General features: G+C 41.1%; 1 protein-coding gene across 5 annotated transcripts in view; it reads left to right on the forward strand.

Moving 5' to 3' along the window:
- The window catches only part of RNF123 (ring finger protein 123), a 152,785-nt gene that overhangs the window by 124,913 nt on the left and 12,381 nt on the right, over nucleotides 1-15,491 (forward strand). The window lies entirely within an intron of this gene.

A 15,491-nucleotide genomic window follows, 5' to 3' on the forward strand; every position in this document is an offset into this window, starting at 1 on the left:
TTGTCTCTTGGGTTAGACAACTCTTACTGTGTTGTGACATCCTGTCTTGTAGAAAACATACCACCCCTTAACTTTTCTGTAATCCCAAAGTCTAAGCAGCTGCAACATACATGATAGTTACAGACTCAAAAAGAACTTCCCATGCAGTAAAAGACATCATGTAGGCCTTATTTTTTTACTTTGTTCTTGTTAACTGCTCTCAACTTCAACTTGTGGCTACCCTATGAGTGAGAGACCTCCAAGGTACCCTTTCATCAACATCCCTACTCAGCTCTTGCAGACTCAGTGCCTTGATTGAGTCTGTCCATCTGGAATGCAATCTTCTTCTTTTTCTACTGCCATCTACATTATCAGGCATTATTGTCTTTTTCTAGTGAATCATGTCTTCTCTCTTCCCACCACCATTCCCTTCTCCTTTTGTGTTGTGTCTATTAGATTGTAAGCCTGAGGGCAGGGAACCGTCTAATTAAAAATAATAATTGTAAGCTGCTCTGATAGCCTTTAGGGCTGAAGGGTGGGGTATAAATTCCATAAAGAAATAAAAAATAAAAAATATGTTTGAAGTACAACAGTCTCAGTTTAGTTATCTTGGCTTCTAGGAAGAGTTCAGGCTTGATTTGCTCTAAGACCCATTGATTTGTCTTTTTAGCAGTCCACAGTATCCATAAAATTTTTACCCTGCACCACATTTCAAATGAGCTGATTTTCTTCCTATCAGATTTCTTTCCTGCCATATATAGAAATTGGCAATACAATAGCATGGACAATCAATTATATATCTTTACACTTCAGGAACTTGTCTAGTTCCTTCATAGCAGTCTTTCCAAGTTGAGTCTTCTTATAATTATTTGACTGCAGTCTCCATTATGATAAATGCCTGAGCAAAGGTATGAAAAATCTTTAGCTACTGTATATACTTGTGTATAAGTTGACCTCGACCTCATGTATAAGTCGAGGGCAGGTTTGAGGGGCAAAATCATGGATTTTGATATGACCCATGGATGTCGAGGGTCAAACTATGGGGCATGTAACAAAGGATCTAAAGGGAGGGGGGAAAACACCACTTCACTCCCTCCTTCTCCCTCTCAGGACCTCTCCCAAGGGTCACAGTCTGGGCGTGCAAAATGTGGACACAAACCTCCAGTTTCTCTCCCTTCCCACAACTTTCCTCAAGGCTGCTGGCTCGCAAAAAAAGGGGGACAGAGACCTCTGATTTCTCTCCCTTTCCCACAACTTTCCCTAAGACGGATGGCTTGCAAAAAGGGGGACACAAGCCTCCAATTTCGCTCCTCTCTCTCTTCCCTCCCTTCCCCCTTTTCATGATCTACACAATCAAAGGCTTTGCTGCAATATATCAGCACAGGTTGCTTTTCTTCTGAAATTCTTTGGTGTGCTCCATTATCCAACATCTCTTTGCAATATGATCCCCAGTGCCTCTTCCTTTCCTGAACCCAGCTTGGACACCTGGCATTTTCACTCCATTTCTCGCTCTTTGTTATAGAATCTTGAACATCTTTTTGCATGCATTTGAGATTAATGCAATAGTCCTATGGTTACTGCAGTCCCTGGTGTCCCCTTTCTTGGAGATGGAATGTATATTGTGTATTTCTAGTCTCTAGGCCATTGTCTTGTTTTTCATATTTGTTGATATATTTTTGTTAGAGCTAGAGGCGATTGTATCTCTAGCTTTTTAAAAAAAAGATGTAAAATTTTTAGTATGTAACTTTTTTTTACTATGTTACAATTAAAAATAATTGTCATATAATAACTACATGAAGTCATCCTAGATAATGATCACATAGAAGTATTTAAAGAATTCCCATACCTTGGATCAAACATTGGTCAGAGTGGGGACTGCAGTCAAGGAATCAGAAGAAGACTAGGATTGGGAAAGGCAGCTATGAAAAGACTAGACAGGCTCATAAAGTGCAAAGACATAATACTGAATGCTAAAGTTAGGATTGTTTGAGACATTGTGTTCCCCATCACCATGTACAAATGTGAGCGCTGGACAGTAAAGAAAGGCAACAGAAAGAAAATCAACTCATTTGAGTGGTGCTGGAGAAGAGTGCTGAGGATACGATGGATGGTCAAAAAGACTAACAAATGGATTCTGGAATAGATCAAGCTTGAACTCTCCCTGGAAGCCAGAATGACTAAAGTGAGGTTGTAGTACTTTGGACATACCATAAGAAGGAAAGACTCATTAGGAAAGCAATAGTGCTAGGAAAAGTAGAGGGCAGTAGACAGAGAGGAAGGTTGCAAGCCAGGTGGCTAGACTCAATCAGGGAGACCACAGGCCTGAGCCTGCAGGTCCTGAGCAGAGAGGTAGAGGCTAGTGGGCTTTGGAGTTGTCTCATCCACAGAGTCACCGTGGGTTGAGGTTGACTCAAGGGCAGCTAATAACAACAACACTTAAAGCTAGTATATACCGTTGGCCCTTGAAACCTGCGGGGGATCCATTCTGGGACACACACACACGTGAGTTTCAAAACGTGTGCATATTGAAGCCCCATAGGCTTGAATGGCCTGCATGTTTCATTGGCATTAATGGCGGTTGCCCCACCATGGACTTTCAAGTCCGCGAATCACAAGTCCACGGACTTGGAGGGATGACTGTATTTGAACATATAAGAGCCATCCTGAGCATAGGCCACAAAATTCTCTCCAGGATAATCATAATTTTCCTTGCTCCATAGAGAACAGGGAGGTGCTTTGCCTAAAGTAAGGAAGATATAGAGCCTTTTTTGTGCAACCAAAAAAAGTGAATTTCTATCAGCTGATATTGGGTCTCAAACTGGAACATTCTGTCTTTCTCTGGCTGTGCCACGTAGTGAGACCTGATTGGTATTTGTAGCATTTGTGCCACTTTATTTATGCTGAGAATGGTCACTGGATTTTTCTTGACAGGAGAACTCCTTATTTGAACTAAACCTTGCTTGAGCATGGAGATCTTTTGTTGAGATGAATTCCTGTATCCTTTAGTTTTCCTTCAGTCTTAGCTTGCTTCTCATACCTCTTCTCCCAATTTGTCCTTCAGTCTTAACTTGCTCATTGAACTTCTGGCTTGTTTCTTGTTCCTGCTTTATAGTTTGCCCTTCAGTTCAAGCCAAAAGTCTTTAGTCCTGACTATTGATTTTGTCCCAAAGCCCTGTCTCATCTCAGCATTGCTGCCTAATCCTGACAACTGAAGTCAGACTGTCCCATTCAAACTAATCTGTTACCCAGAGCCTGAGAAGAAGAGTGTAGCTGCAATCTGTCCTCTATATTAGATGGCAGGTTCCATAGTAGAGAAAATATTTATTTCTAAAATACTTTCCCTTGAACAGTGTAGTTTCTGCAGTACCTTCTCACATTAGTGAAGCTTCAGTGACACAGTTTTTCTGTGGCATTAACAAAAAGATAAAATTATTGGAAGCTGCATGTCCATTTGCTTAACTTTATTAATCCATCTAAAGAACTGCAATTAATACTCTGAAACATGGGTTTTGTAGTTTTTCTCTCCTACATGTAATGCAGGAATGACCCTGTCTTAGTGAAAAGGGAACCATGTTTTAAAATTTTAAAACATTTTCATTCCGAACACTGAAGTATAGTAAAAGATGGAATCAAAGCCTTATTTGAGGAGGGGGTCTTGGTTTGTCTTTCTGTTTTGATTTAATTATTGAAAGAAGAATAATTTCAGCACCCACATTTCTAAGCATGTTAAAACAAAATGGAGATGTGAAATGGTATTTAGAGGGCTAATGTTTGTATGCTTTACCATTTTTCTGCCTGAATTTCTACTTATCTAATTTTCACTCATAAATAAAAATCAGTAATCAATAGCTCTGGGTACCTGTACTTTATGTATTATTAGGAACAGCACACTAATTGCTATAAATGATACACTGAATATTCAAGTCTAGATTTGTGTATCTGAAAGCTGTTATGGCAAATGTGCAGTAAATTAACAAGATCCAAGCAAGCACCATAAACCTTTTAATGACTACTTGGCTACTTCTAACGCCAAGCTATTGCCATTTAATGACTACCATTTTCTACTCTCAGCAAACTATAGAAGTGGCTGCTTTATTTTTATAGGCTCTGGTGATCAGTGCAAGGTATATGTAGTTATCTTTACATTAATAAAATCCCATTGAAAGAATTGCTTGTCAGCTTGCTTGTTTGAAAATCAAACACCTAAGATGGCCAGTTCTATTCAAGCCTGGAATTCTGAGTACAGAAATCCTAAATCTCTTGACCACCTACACCCAAATGCAATGGCTTGTCGGAAAGTATTGGCCTCTTAGTGGAAGAAATCTTTTTTTCCAGACACTCTAAATTTAGGACATGTGTGAGTGGTTCAGTGGAGGGCATGGCTTTCCACAGTCTTGTGGGGAAGACCTATGAAAACCTACAAACCCTGACAGTTGCCCGCGTCTACCCTAGACTACCTTAGAGCCCTGGTGGCGCAGTGGTTAAATGCCTGTACTGCAGCCACTCGCTCACAAACCATAAGGTTGCAAATTCAATACCAGCGAAAGGGCTCAAGCTCGATCAGGCTTGCATCCTTCGGAGGTGACTAAAATGAGTACCCAGATTGTTGGGGGCACTTAGCTTACACTTTGTAAACCACTTTGGGAGTGCTTAAGTGCACTGATAAGTGGTATAGAAATGTACTTGCTATTGCTATTTCTATAGACTGATGGTTTGAGTTGACAACTCCTTCTATAGCAAGTTGAGTATGTAGGAGTAAAGGAGAGCCAGCATAGTGCAGTGGACTACAGCATTGGACTATGACTCTGGAGACCAGGATTCTTCTCCCTGTTTGGGTGGCCTTTGGCAAGTCACATTCTTTCATCCTTAGAGGAAGGTAGCTACTTTAGGGTAGCTGTAAGTTGGAAACGAATTGAAGGCACACAACACTCTGTCCACAAAATGAATGACAGAGAAACAAAACCTTGCAAGAGGGTCCTATTTCAGCCTTCATTCTACAGGGTCAAGTTGGCCAGTGCTATGACCATGCTGTTTTCCACTAAACATGAGAAAGTGGGCATGAATAGAAGTCCCTGCTAAAATTATGCAAGGAACAAAAGGTTTTACTCTGGTCTAGTTCTTACTGAAGCAATAAATGTATGTGGACTAGGGTTGCCAATTCTACCTGAGAAAATTCCTGGATAACTTTTTCAAACTGAAATTCAATTTCTTTCTATTGTTTTACAAGTCTAAATTCACTCATCCAGTTGAAACTCTTTAATTTACACCTAGATTTGGAAAACCAGACCATTAGATGTCAGGGTACACACTCCCCAGATCATCCAGACAGGGCAAATGAGTCTGGAGGTTGTGGTATTTGGTGCCCTAGTTCTCAGGTTTTGTTTTTTGTTTTGAATATCCAAACAAAGTTTCTGTGGCCCCAAACTATTTTCTGCTAAATCCCGGCACAAGCTGCCATATTTTATTCCTATTTTTCATGGATTTCTTTTTAATTACAAGACATATTTTTGGGGGGGCATATCTGTCTCTTCTCCTCCTTCTCTCTCTTTAATTTTCCCCCCTTTTAGTTATACTTATAGCGTACCAGTGCCTGAATGAAACGGCACTTTTGCACTATTACACTAAAGGAAAAAATGCAAAGAGGAGAAAATTTGCCCTTCAAATGTTGGGACCACCTCAGCAAATTACTTTCAATGTTTAAAAACCTTTGGAAGGTGCAAGTCCAAAGACATAAAACTTTATCATAAGAACTGGCATTTCTTTAGACTAATCTGGAAGAGCCCAGAATGTTGACATTCTTCAAAAATCCCCCCCCCCCGGCAAAAAAAAACCCCAAAACTCCCTTTTGGATTAAATAGTATATGGGGAGGTGGAGGAGCAGTTCCAAAGACAACTGCTAGTGGAGGCCATGTCTGTCGCCCTTTAAAATTTGTTCTGTCCTCCCCTCTGCAGTTAGGTGGCCAGTGTGACATCTGAATACTTGAAATATTATGCGATATTTTTACCTTAAAGATGGGTTGGCTTGTCTACAGCTTCCTGCTTTTTAAGTTTATATTTGATCTGGCCTATTGCTGTTTTTAGCAAATCTGGTTCTTTTTAAAGAATTTTAGAAACTCTTAACAGGTCATTTTAACATTCAGTTTCAGTCTTCACCACACTATCACTCAGCCTGTTTTGGTCCTTGGCCCACAGTTATGTCATTAAACTGAAAATTCTCACACAGTACACATGAAGCACAGGAATGAAAACTGCAAGCGACAAGTTTCTTCATTTGGCTGCCACTACCTTGAAGCATTTGGTTGAAAGCCTATACCCATTTCTGAGCTATGTTCTGCTCCTTGGAGACAGTCCTGTCTCTGATTTGTTGCAAAATACAGTCATCATAGAGCTTGTCAGTGCCAATCTCAGAGTCGAGTGCTGTAGCAAAAATCTGTTAATGCCACTTCCATATCATTGTGAGCAATGCCATTTTTTCATACCATTTTTCTAGGTATTCATTGCATCTTATCAATGTCTTATAGGCTTCCTCTCTGAATTTTCTGTTGTCATCTGGAAACACATTGTCCAAAATGATTGGGACTAATCTTCTATACAATTTGTCCTCTTTGGTTTTGAAAGGAGAGGTGTCAACACTGTGGGATTCTGTGGAGCTGACATTGCTACATTCCAGTTTAGATTGTACAAAATGTAAACATAATAAAGAGGGAGAGATGTATATTCTTCCTCAGTGAAAGTAACCCTCACAATCTTCACACACTCTTTTATCCCCTCTGTAAAAAGTATACCCTACGATACAGGCCAAGCATTGTAAAGTGGATTTAATAGTTGGTTCAAATGACAGCTCTTAAAGATTGGAAAGACTTGACTATCAGGAGATGGATGGACAGAGTGGCATTTATTGAAAAATTGACACTCAGAATCAAAAAAGTACAAGTACACATAGAACAGGATACATTTGAGAAAATTTTGTAGCCATTCGTTTTATCCCTTCACTGCCCACTGTTCTCACAATTTAAGTATGGAAAAATCCATTTTTATCTCAAAATGATTCAATGTATGTAAAACCTATGTCCCAGCTATTATGGCTTTATTTTCTCTGTGCTCTATTTGTACTGCTCATCTTCTTTGTTTACTTTGTTACTCTTCTTGCTATTGTTCATATATTTTGTTACTATTCTTAATTGATATGTCAGTTTAACAGCTTTCATATAAATTAATTACAGCAAAACTAAATAAAAAAATCCAAGAAACGTGACAGATACCATGATGGTATCTGTTTAAGCACAAACTCAAAAAAGGACAAAAGACTGCTCCTGCTTTTCCAAGAAACTAAAGTTAAGGGTTTTGCAATCAAAACTTAAAGCCTTCATCCCATGGTTGAGGCAGCATTGGAGTAAATGACATTTGCATTCCCCTTGTATTAGATGTCCATTACACTCTTTTAATTTCTGATACAGTGGTTTTTCAACATTTGCAGAGGCATTGTTAGCTGTAGAAGACAATACACTGTTCATGCTGAGACCACTCTTCTGTAAAATATTGGTCATCTATGTGGTAATTGTCTCATTCCTTTTAGAATTGTCTTTGCAAAAATCAAACAAGCCATCCTTAATCCGCCTCTCTTACAGAAAAAGTAACATACAGTTCATGGAAAGAATTTGTTATGTCCCTTGTTGGAGATGTCAGACACAACTGGAAAAATCTCTGCATTATCTAAGCCCTTAAGCAAAAGTTCTAGTAATGCTGGAGCAAAAAATGTTTTCTGCTATTTGTTTATTTTTGGGATGGGGCAGATTTCAGAATCTGGCAACATTCTTGTTGTTGCTATTTGCCATCAAATCGCCTTCAACTTAGGGCAGCCCTATGAATAAGAGATCTCCTGGAGCCATCAACTGCCCTACTGAGGTCTTGTAGACTTAGTAGGGCCATGACTTTTTGGATAGATGCAATACACTTGTAATGTATTCTCTGTGTATTCGTGATGCCTTCCACTTTGCCAAACATTTTTGTCTTTTCCAGTGAATCATATTGTCACATGACAGCAACATTCTTAGAAACATATTTTTCCCACAGTTTTGCTTTGTGTTACTTAAAGAGCTAGAATCATGGTATACCTGGCCTATTTCAGCTATTGCCACCTGATATTCTTGGAATGAATATTTTTTGGTATAAGATGGGACTTTTCAACATACTTTTCTACTGTTTCTCTAATTATTTTTGTTTTATGCATTCAGTGTGAATTCTCACTGCTTCCCCCACTAATAAATAAATGCAAGCACTTGATGACATAAATGTTATTCTGCTGTAACTGTGTTGAATTTGTGAGGCCAAATTTTAATACATCTTCCTTTCATCTTCCCCCATGGAACTACACAAAATATATATATTTATTACTATGCCCTTCAGAAGGTCCTTCACAACTGTCACTGACTGTCTTGATTTGAATGTATTTGTTTTAATTCAAGAAAAAAAATATGTAATTGACCAGGGCAGCAGAGAAATACCTCTTCTTAGCACAGCAGATGGCCTCAGAATGCCTAGATGTGGACAAATACATTGGGCCCTCCACATTCACTGGGGTTAGGGACACAGGAGCCCTGTGAAAGTGGGGAAACCACAAAAACCCCTACTTTTTTAAAAAAAAAAAACTGCAATAGCATCTCTTTAGGAATCTCTTAAATTCTCTAGGTTTGCCTTAGGTTGCCATAAGTCAGAAATGATGTGAAGGCACACAACAACAGCAGCAACAACAGTGCATATGAAACAGTGGTCCTTCCGGGATATTCTGGAGGGTTGGCAGTCCCAGTCCTGGCTGTGCCACTGTCCCCCCCACAACTGCCCTTGCGCTGATCTCAACCCATGGTGACCCTGCTGATGAGACATCTCCAGGAGCCCCTGTCCTCTACTGCTCGGCCCAACTCCTGCAAACTCCTACTTATGATCTCTTTAATAGAGTCCATGTGGCCTTCCTCTCTTTCTACTTCCGCCTTTCCTAGCATTATTGTTTTTTTCCAGTGATTCCTGCCATCTCTCGTTGTGTCGAAAGTATTACATGGAAAAAATAGCATGTAAGAAGAAGGGATGGTACTCTAGTCATCTCCCTGACATAGTCACTTTCCATGTGTAGGGATAGATTTCATCATGTGAGTCCCCAAATGTACTTTTGAAATGGTACTTCTGAGACAGTTTTTTACCACTTCCATAAAAACTAGGCCTCTGCTGTATGAAGCATTGAGCAGGGAAAGTAATTAAATTAATTTCAATTAGTTTTAGCTATCGGGAAGAGATCTGTGTGTTGTAATTCCATTAGGCCTAACATGCCTGAATTGGACTTTCTTCTTACAATTTTTCAAGTTACACAGAGCCTTTTAGTGACAGCAAATAAAGAAAATAGCACAAAACCTATTAGCAAGCACAGCAGCCCCATTAGAACATAAAATGGCTTAAGAAATATGTGGTGTAAGATTCCTCAGCGGGAAGAGCCAAGTTTAACAAAAAATATCTGGTGATCAGAGGGCTGTGGTTGTTTCAGTTATCCCATTATTGGAAACTAATGTGTGTTACATTTGGATCTATATGTGTACATTGCTTCATATGCATGATTTCACTAATTAGTGAAAGTTCCACAGATAGTCTTTTACATGGCCCAATACTTTTTTGCTGATCTACTAATTTAGTGAGTTGGATAGAATAGAACAGAACAGAACAGAATAGAATTTTTACTACAGTCATAGACCAGGCAGATCAATTTGGAGTCCTTCATGCACAAACATAAACTGCCCAGTGGCATGAAAGGGTTCATTTATATTAGTGACTTTCCTGGATACTTTTTGCATTGGCTTGACATTTTGGGACTGGGAAAAGATAAGAAGGCTGAGAGTGGATCAGGACAGTGGATTTTCCTCTCTTGCTAATATGCTTGTGCAGTTCTCATTGCTGTTGGGCGGGTATCAGTCACACCTGTGCACTTTGCTTTTGCTTCTATGCTATGTAACCCTTGAGAGTTCATCTTCCATAGGCCTCACCTGGAGTGGGTGGGAGCTCCCCATATATCCATTGATGGGGACTGAATTTCATAGAATCATATAGCTGGAAGAGACCACAAGGGTCATCCAGTCCAATTTGACTGCTGGCCACGGAATAGTCTAGATAGTTTGGGGGCCCAATTCTGCCATTGCCTGTCAGGGGTGCTGGGCCCTGTCAGTGAAGGACTGCAATGCTTCGCAGCTGTGTAGCACCTGCTATATCATTTACCACAAATAAAGTCTGTATGCTGGAGCAGTAATGTGTCTCAGTTTCTGTCACCAAAAGAACCCTTGGAGAGGCATAGAAGTACATGCAGTTCTGAAGCAAGACAACATGTATGAAATACTAATCATGGGCTCCACAGTAATGACCAGCATTCTGTAGGCTGAAGGCCTATATTACTGGGTGCATACAATTAGCAGGGGCTTATTCAAAAATGATTTTAAAAAAAAGCCCCTGTATAATGTATAATGATTTAGAACATTCATAATGTTTTCCCTGGTATTGGAAAATGTATATTTGTTTTCAATTTTATTAATTTTCTTTTTGTGTGGGAAGGACCTTCCTCATTTAGGGTGTGGAGCATCTGATACTACTCAGGTAACATTCAGGCATCTCAGTCCCCTGCCTCCCTGCACTGGTTGCCTCTCTGTCTACTATACCTGATCATTTTGCCCTTGACATACCTTCCAAAAGAGAACATTTAATTACTGAATGTTGACTCCATCTTCCTTAGAGGAAAGGGGTGCCAGACAGCAGTTGTCCTTACTGACACCTTCGCATGGCTGTAAAGTAGAAGCATGTGCTGGTTCCTAGAGAATACATTGGCCCAGATTTTGGTAGGCAGTTACATTGCTTGTTATAAGAACTAAGAGTGTGGCTTTTTAAAAAATCAAGCAGTAGCTGCCAACATCACTGTTGTCTTGTCTAAAATGTACTGCTTTGTCTCTAGAGCAGTTTTCCCAAACTGGGTGCTCTGCAAATATGTTGAACTACTACTCCCAATGCTCAGAGTACTTGAGAATGTAGCGAAAGAGACCTCTAACTAGCTGAACTGATCGTTTTTGAGGATCACTCCATACTCATTCTTTCTCTGTTCATGTATACTTTTTAATCAGGGCATGAAAAACATTTGTTTCATTCACAAGCTGTTCTGAAAGAACAGGTAGAAGAAGAATCGTTTTAGTAACCAGTGCCCCCAGTTAAACTAAACTTTGATTAGATAGTCAAGATACAGTGGGCCCTTGGTATCCATTCAGGTTTGGTTCCAGCCCCCCCCCCCCCCCGTGGATAACAAAATCCATGGATGCTGAAGTCTCATTAAATACAATGGCATAGTAAAATGATGTCTCTTGTACAAAATGGCATAACTGAAGTGGAACTGCATGTTGACAACTTTCCCTGGTGGGATGCTGAAGAAGGCAAAATCCCAGGTGCAAGCATACTTTTGTTCTTTGTTTCCCTGGACCCTCCTTGTTCAATGGCATTTTGTGATCAGATTTTGTAGCTCAAGACAGGTGAGGTTTTAAAAGGGGGAATGGAAAGATCACACAATGGGGGAGGTAGTGCTGTTCTAGGACTAATGTTTCAGGAAAGGCATTCTTCCTCCTCTCATGCTGTTGGGGATTTATATTTAAATATTTTAAAGCTACAGATGCTTGAATCCGCAGATAAAGAATCTGTGGATATGGAGGACTTATTGTATAGTCAAAATCTTGTATATGTGAACTTAGGAACTTCAACGTCAACATTTTGCAGACCTAGTTTGATTGACCTGTATCAGCATTTAAGTCTTGGAACATTCACCAAGAGATTCTTGTGATGGGACCAGAGCCATCTACATTTATGTTTTCCTGTTTGTCAAATTAACTGTGGTTCAGTGAATTTTTCTTCATAATTTTTCACAAAGAAACCACAAACACCTGAAAGTTCATGAGCTATCATACTTTGCATTCACAATAATTTCTCATCTTGCTCTGTCTGGCCACTAACAACACACTTTCTTCTCCACATTTTGAATTTACCCCTCCTGTTGCCAGTATCCCCACATTGTCCAATATCCATGTATTGATTAGGATTTTTGCAAGATATTCATACAGTCATGTATGAAATGCTCCCTGTGGAATGCCTGTGTACATCCTCCAACTGCACATTTGTAGACATCCCTTTGCAGGCAAAATGCAGGTGAGTGGAATACAAAGGGCACAGCAGTATTGGCGATGGACAAGTAGGACACAGTGTTACTCCACAGTGTTAGCCATGCCTTTGTCAGAGTACAGAACACTCTGGACAGAAAATGTCAGAGATGTGCCTTTAGCCTGGAACTGGGACAAAGGTGGCAAGGTAACCAGAGTTCAGGTGGCAGACATGATGACTCAACATTTGGAGAGTCCTGAGTCACAGGAAGCAGTGGTGACAGAGGGGCAGGAGGTGAAACCAGCAGTCACAGCTCTCGGGTGACAGGAAACTGGGTGATGTACCAAGAGTGGTAAGGACTCAAACCCCCGGTGGGGAAACTGTATATAAGAGTGCGAGCTGAATGCTCAGTATGGTGATGGTTGTACAGTTGGCTCACCCCTTACACGGGCTTGCCTTCTGTGGATTTGAGCTCACATGGAAGACAAGCCCCAATAGAAACAATGGGGTGCACACCTGTGATGCATGTGGCACGGCACGCCACGGGAGCGCACTTCATTATCCTTAATGGGATTTCAGCATACACTCAATTCCCCTTACACAGGGGGTCCAGAACAGATGCCCCGCGTAAGGGGCGGGAATATTGTATATAGGAGTCTGGCGAAACACTTTGATAGTCTGTTGTATATATCGGAACCAAGATTAAAGTCCTCTTTGTGAATACTCGGCAGTCCAGCAGTTCTTTATCTGGCTGCAGCTTCTGCATGGGAAGATTTTTCATTTGCAGCCTGCACAGAGCTTCACAGCAGAGACCTTCCAGTGGTGTTCCTGATCCATATGCATGTCTTCTGCGTGTTGCATGTTGAATCCTGATTTTACATGCCCCAACAACCTTTTGTATACCCATGGAGACACACATCAAGAGGGCTGCTGTACCTTCTGACTGGAGTGAGCCATTTGCCTTTTGATGAGATCCCACTTTATTTCTGCATTTCATTCTTATGCAGGTCTGAATTTTATTTATTTATATATTGTATTTATACCCTGCTGTTTAGAAAGGCTGTCAGAGCAGCTTATAGATTGTTAATTGGACAGTTTCCTGCCCTCATTCTGTTATTTTAAAAAAATCAGTTCTTTGTATTATTAGCTTGTATTATTACTCTTCCTGAGTGTGGAAGCATATAGCCTTGTGGTGATGAGGCATCTCTTACAACTTTCTAAAGCTTTCTGATCATGGAGAAAGGTTTATTTCATTTAACACAGGGTGAGCATACTCTAGAGGGCTACCCCACCCAACATTACTCCATTCTGGAGTATTGTAGAGTGCCATCACATATGCGATTTGGGGAAACTGGGAGTGACATAGGATCAGTCCAACTTTTGACATTGTTTCAGTGATTGCTTTTGCTGTTTCAGGATTAAAGGGGTCCCAAAACAGTCTTTTTTTTAGTGCCCTACCACTGCTGCGATTTTTTTTTGGCTGGAAAGTGGGGAAGGGGATTTGGCCAAAAATATGAAAGGATGTGTGGCCTTGAGTGTATTAGTGGGAGCCCCAAGGGCCACATTGGACCCACACACACTTGCCTGTATGTAGGGATGCCATAACCCGCCTGCAGGCGGGACAATCCCACTTTTCGCAGTAATGGCCCGGTCCCGGTCTGGTTTCCCACCAAAAGTGGGATTTGTCCCGCTTGTGGACACCTCCGCCCCCGTGTGCGCCTTCTTTATGGCCGCGGCTGCTCACGCAGCCGGCCGGCCACCCACTTCCGCATCCACCTCCTCCTCTGCCTCCTCCTTCTCCTTCGCCCCTTGCGCACTCCCTCTGGCCGCGGCTGCCCATGCGGCCGGCCGGCCACCCGCCTCCTTCTCAGACCTTCTCCTCCCCCCCCTCACGTTCCCCTTGCCTTGCATGGCTGCGCGTGTCCCCCCACCTCCTCCTCTGCCTCCTCCTCCTCCTTCTTCGCGACCACGCCGAGCAGTTGCCCAGGGGCAGCCGGCGGAAGCGCGCGATTGGCCCGCTTGCGTACCTGGACCGGGGCTGCGCGCCGGCCTAAAAAGGGAGCTGGTCCCCTTGAGGAGGCGGAGCCTCAGAAGAGGAGGAGGAGGCGGAGGAGGAGGAGGACTGGGCCAGAAGGAGGGGAAAGGGCTCTGGCGCCAAATACAAACAGGAACAGGAGCAGGAGCAGGAGGAGAAGGGGAGGTGAGTAGCCATTTTAGGTCTCCCTTGGTTTTTATTTTTTCAGGGCAAGCCTGTTTAAGAGTCAGTGTGGTTTGTGTGCATTTATTTTTATTATTTTTTTAATTTTATTTTTTTGTTATTTTTAGTATTATTAATATCGAAGTTTCCCTTTTTTAAAATTTTATTTTTTGTTATTTTTAGTATTAATATCCAAGTTTCCCTTTTTTATTTTATTTTTTAACAATGTTTTAACAATGATAGTGATGAGGATAAGGATGGTGATATTGATATCAGCCGGCTTCTGAGGCCTGCGCTCACTGTTTCTGAAGCCGAGATAGTGTGACTTTCCAAAGTGCCTTTTCTGTGTCTTTTTGGTGCTTTGAATGCTAACAAGCCTTGGCTTGCTTGGACAGTGATAGTGATTATGATGAGGATGGTGATATTGATATCAATCAGCTTCTTAGGCATGTGCGCACTGTTTCTGAAGGCGAGACAGTGTCACCTTCCAAGGTGTGTTTTTGGTGTATTTTTTGTGCTTTCCCTTGACCAAGTACACACTTCTGAGAAGTACAGTTGGTGCAAGAAACCTGAAACGGCAAATCCACTTCTTGTGAAACCACCTGGACATGTTCAATATGCATAGCCATGTTAAACCATGCTAAGTGTTAAACCCAAGGGGTTTGGTTATGCAATAAGCCTCTGAAATATGCAAGAGACCATGTTAAGTAAAGCCATTTTAAATGCCCAAATGTGCTGTTATGTGTGTTTTGGAATGGAGTGGGGTGTTTGGCCAGAAAGGGAAGTACATTTCTGCCATCTGTCTAGGAATAATGCCAAAATGCCCTCCATTTTGATCATGCCTAAGAAATATGCATTTATATTAACATTTTTTAAAAAAATCATCCAATTTTTTCACGTGTCCTCCACCTTTTTAAAAAAATGTGTCCTACATTTGAAAATGTTGTCCTACATTTGTCCCGGTTTGGAGATCCTGACTTATGGCAACCCTACCTGTATGTATCCCACGGGCCATGCAATTCCAATCCTGATTTATGAAATATGAGCAGTTGTGCACACACTTTCTGGCCCCATAAGTTTTAAATAGATGTAGACCATGTAACTCTCTTGCCAAGTGTTTCAATGTAGTTGGTGAAACTTGAAGGTGTAATAA

The sequence above is a fragment of the Sceloporus undulatus genome, chromosome 2, assembly GCF_019175285.1.
Source record: "Sceloporus undulatus isolate JIND9_A2432 ecotype Alabama chromosome 2, SceUnd_v1.1, whole genome shotgun sequence".
In the NCBI taxonomy this organism is placed as follows: domain Eukaryota; kingdom Metazoa; phylum Chordata; class Lepidosauria; order Squamata; family Phrynosomatidae; genus Sceloporus; species Sceloporus undulatus.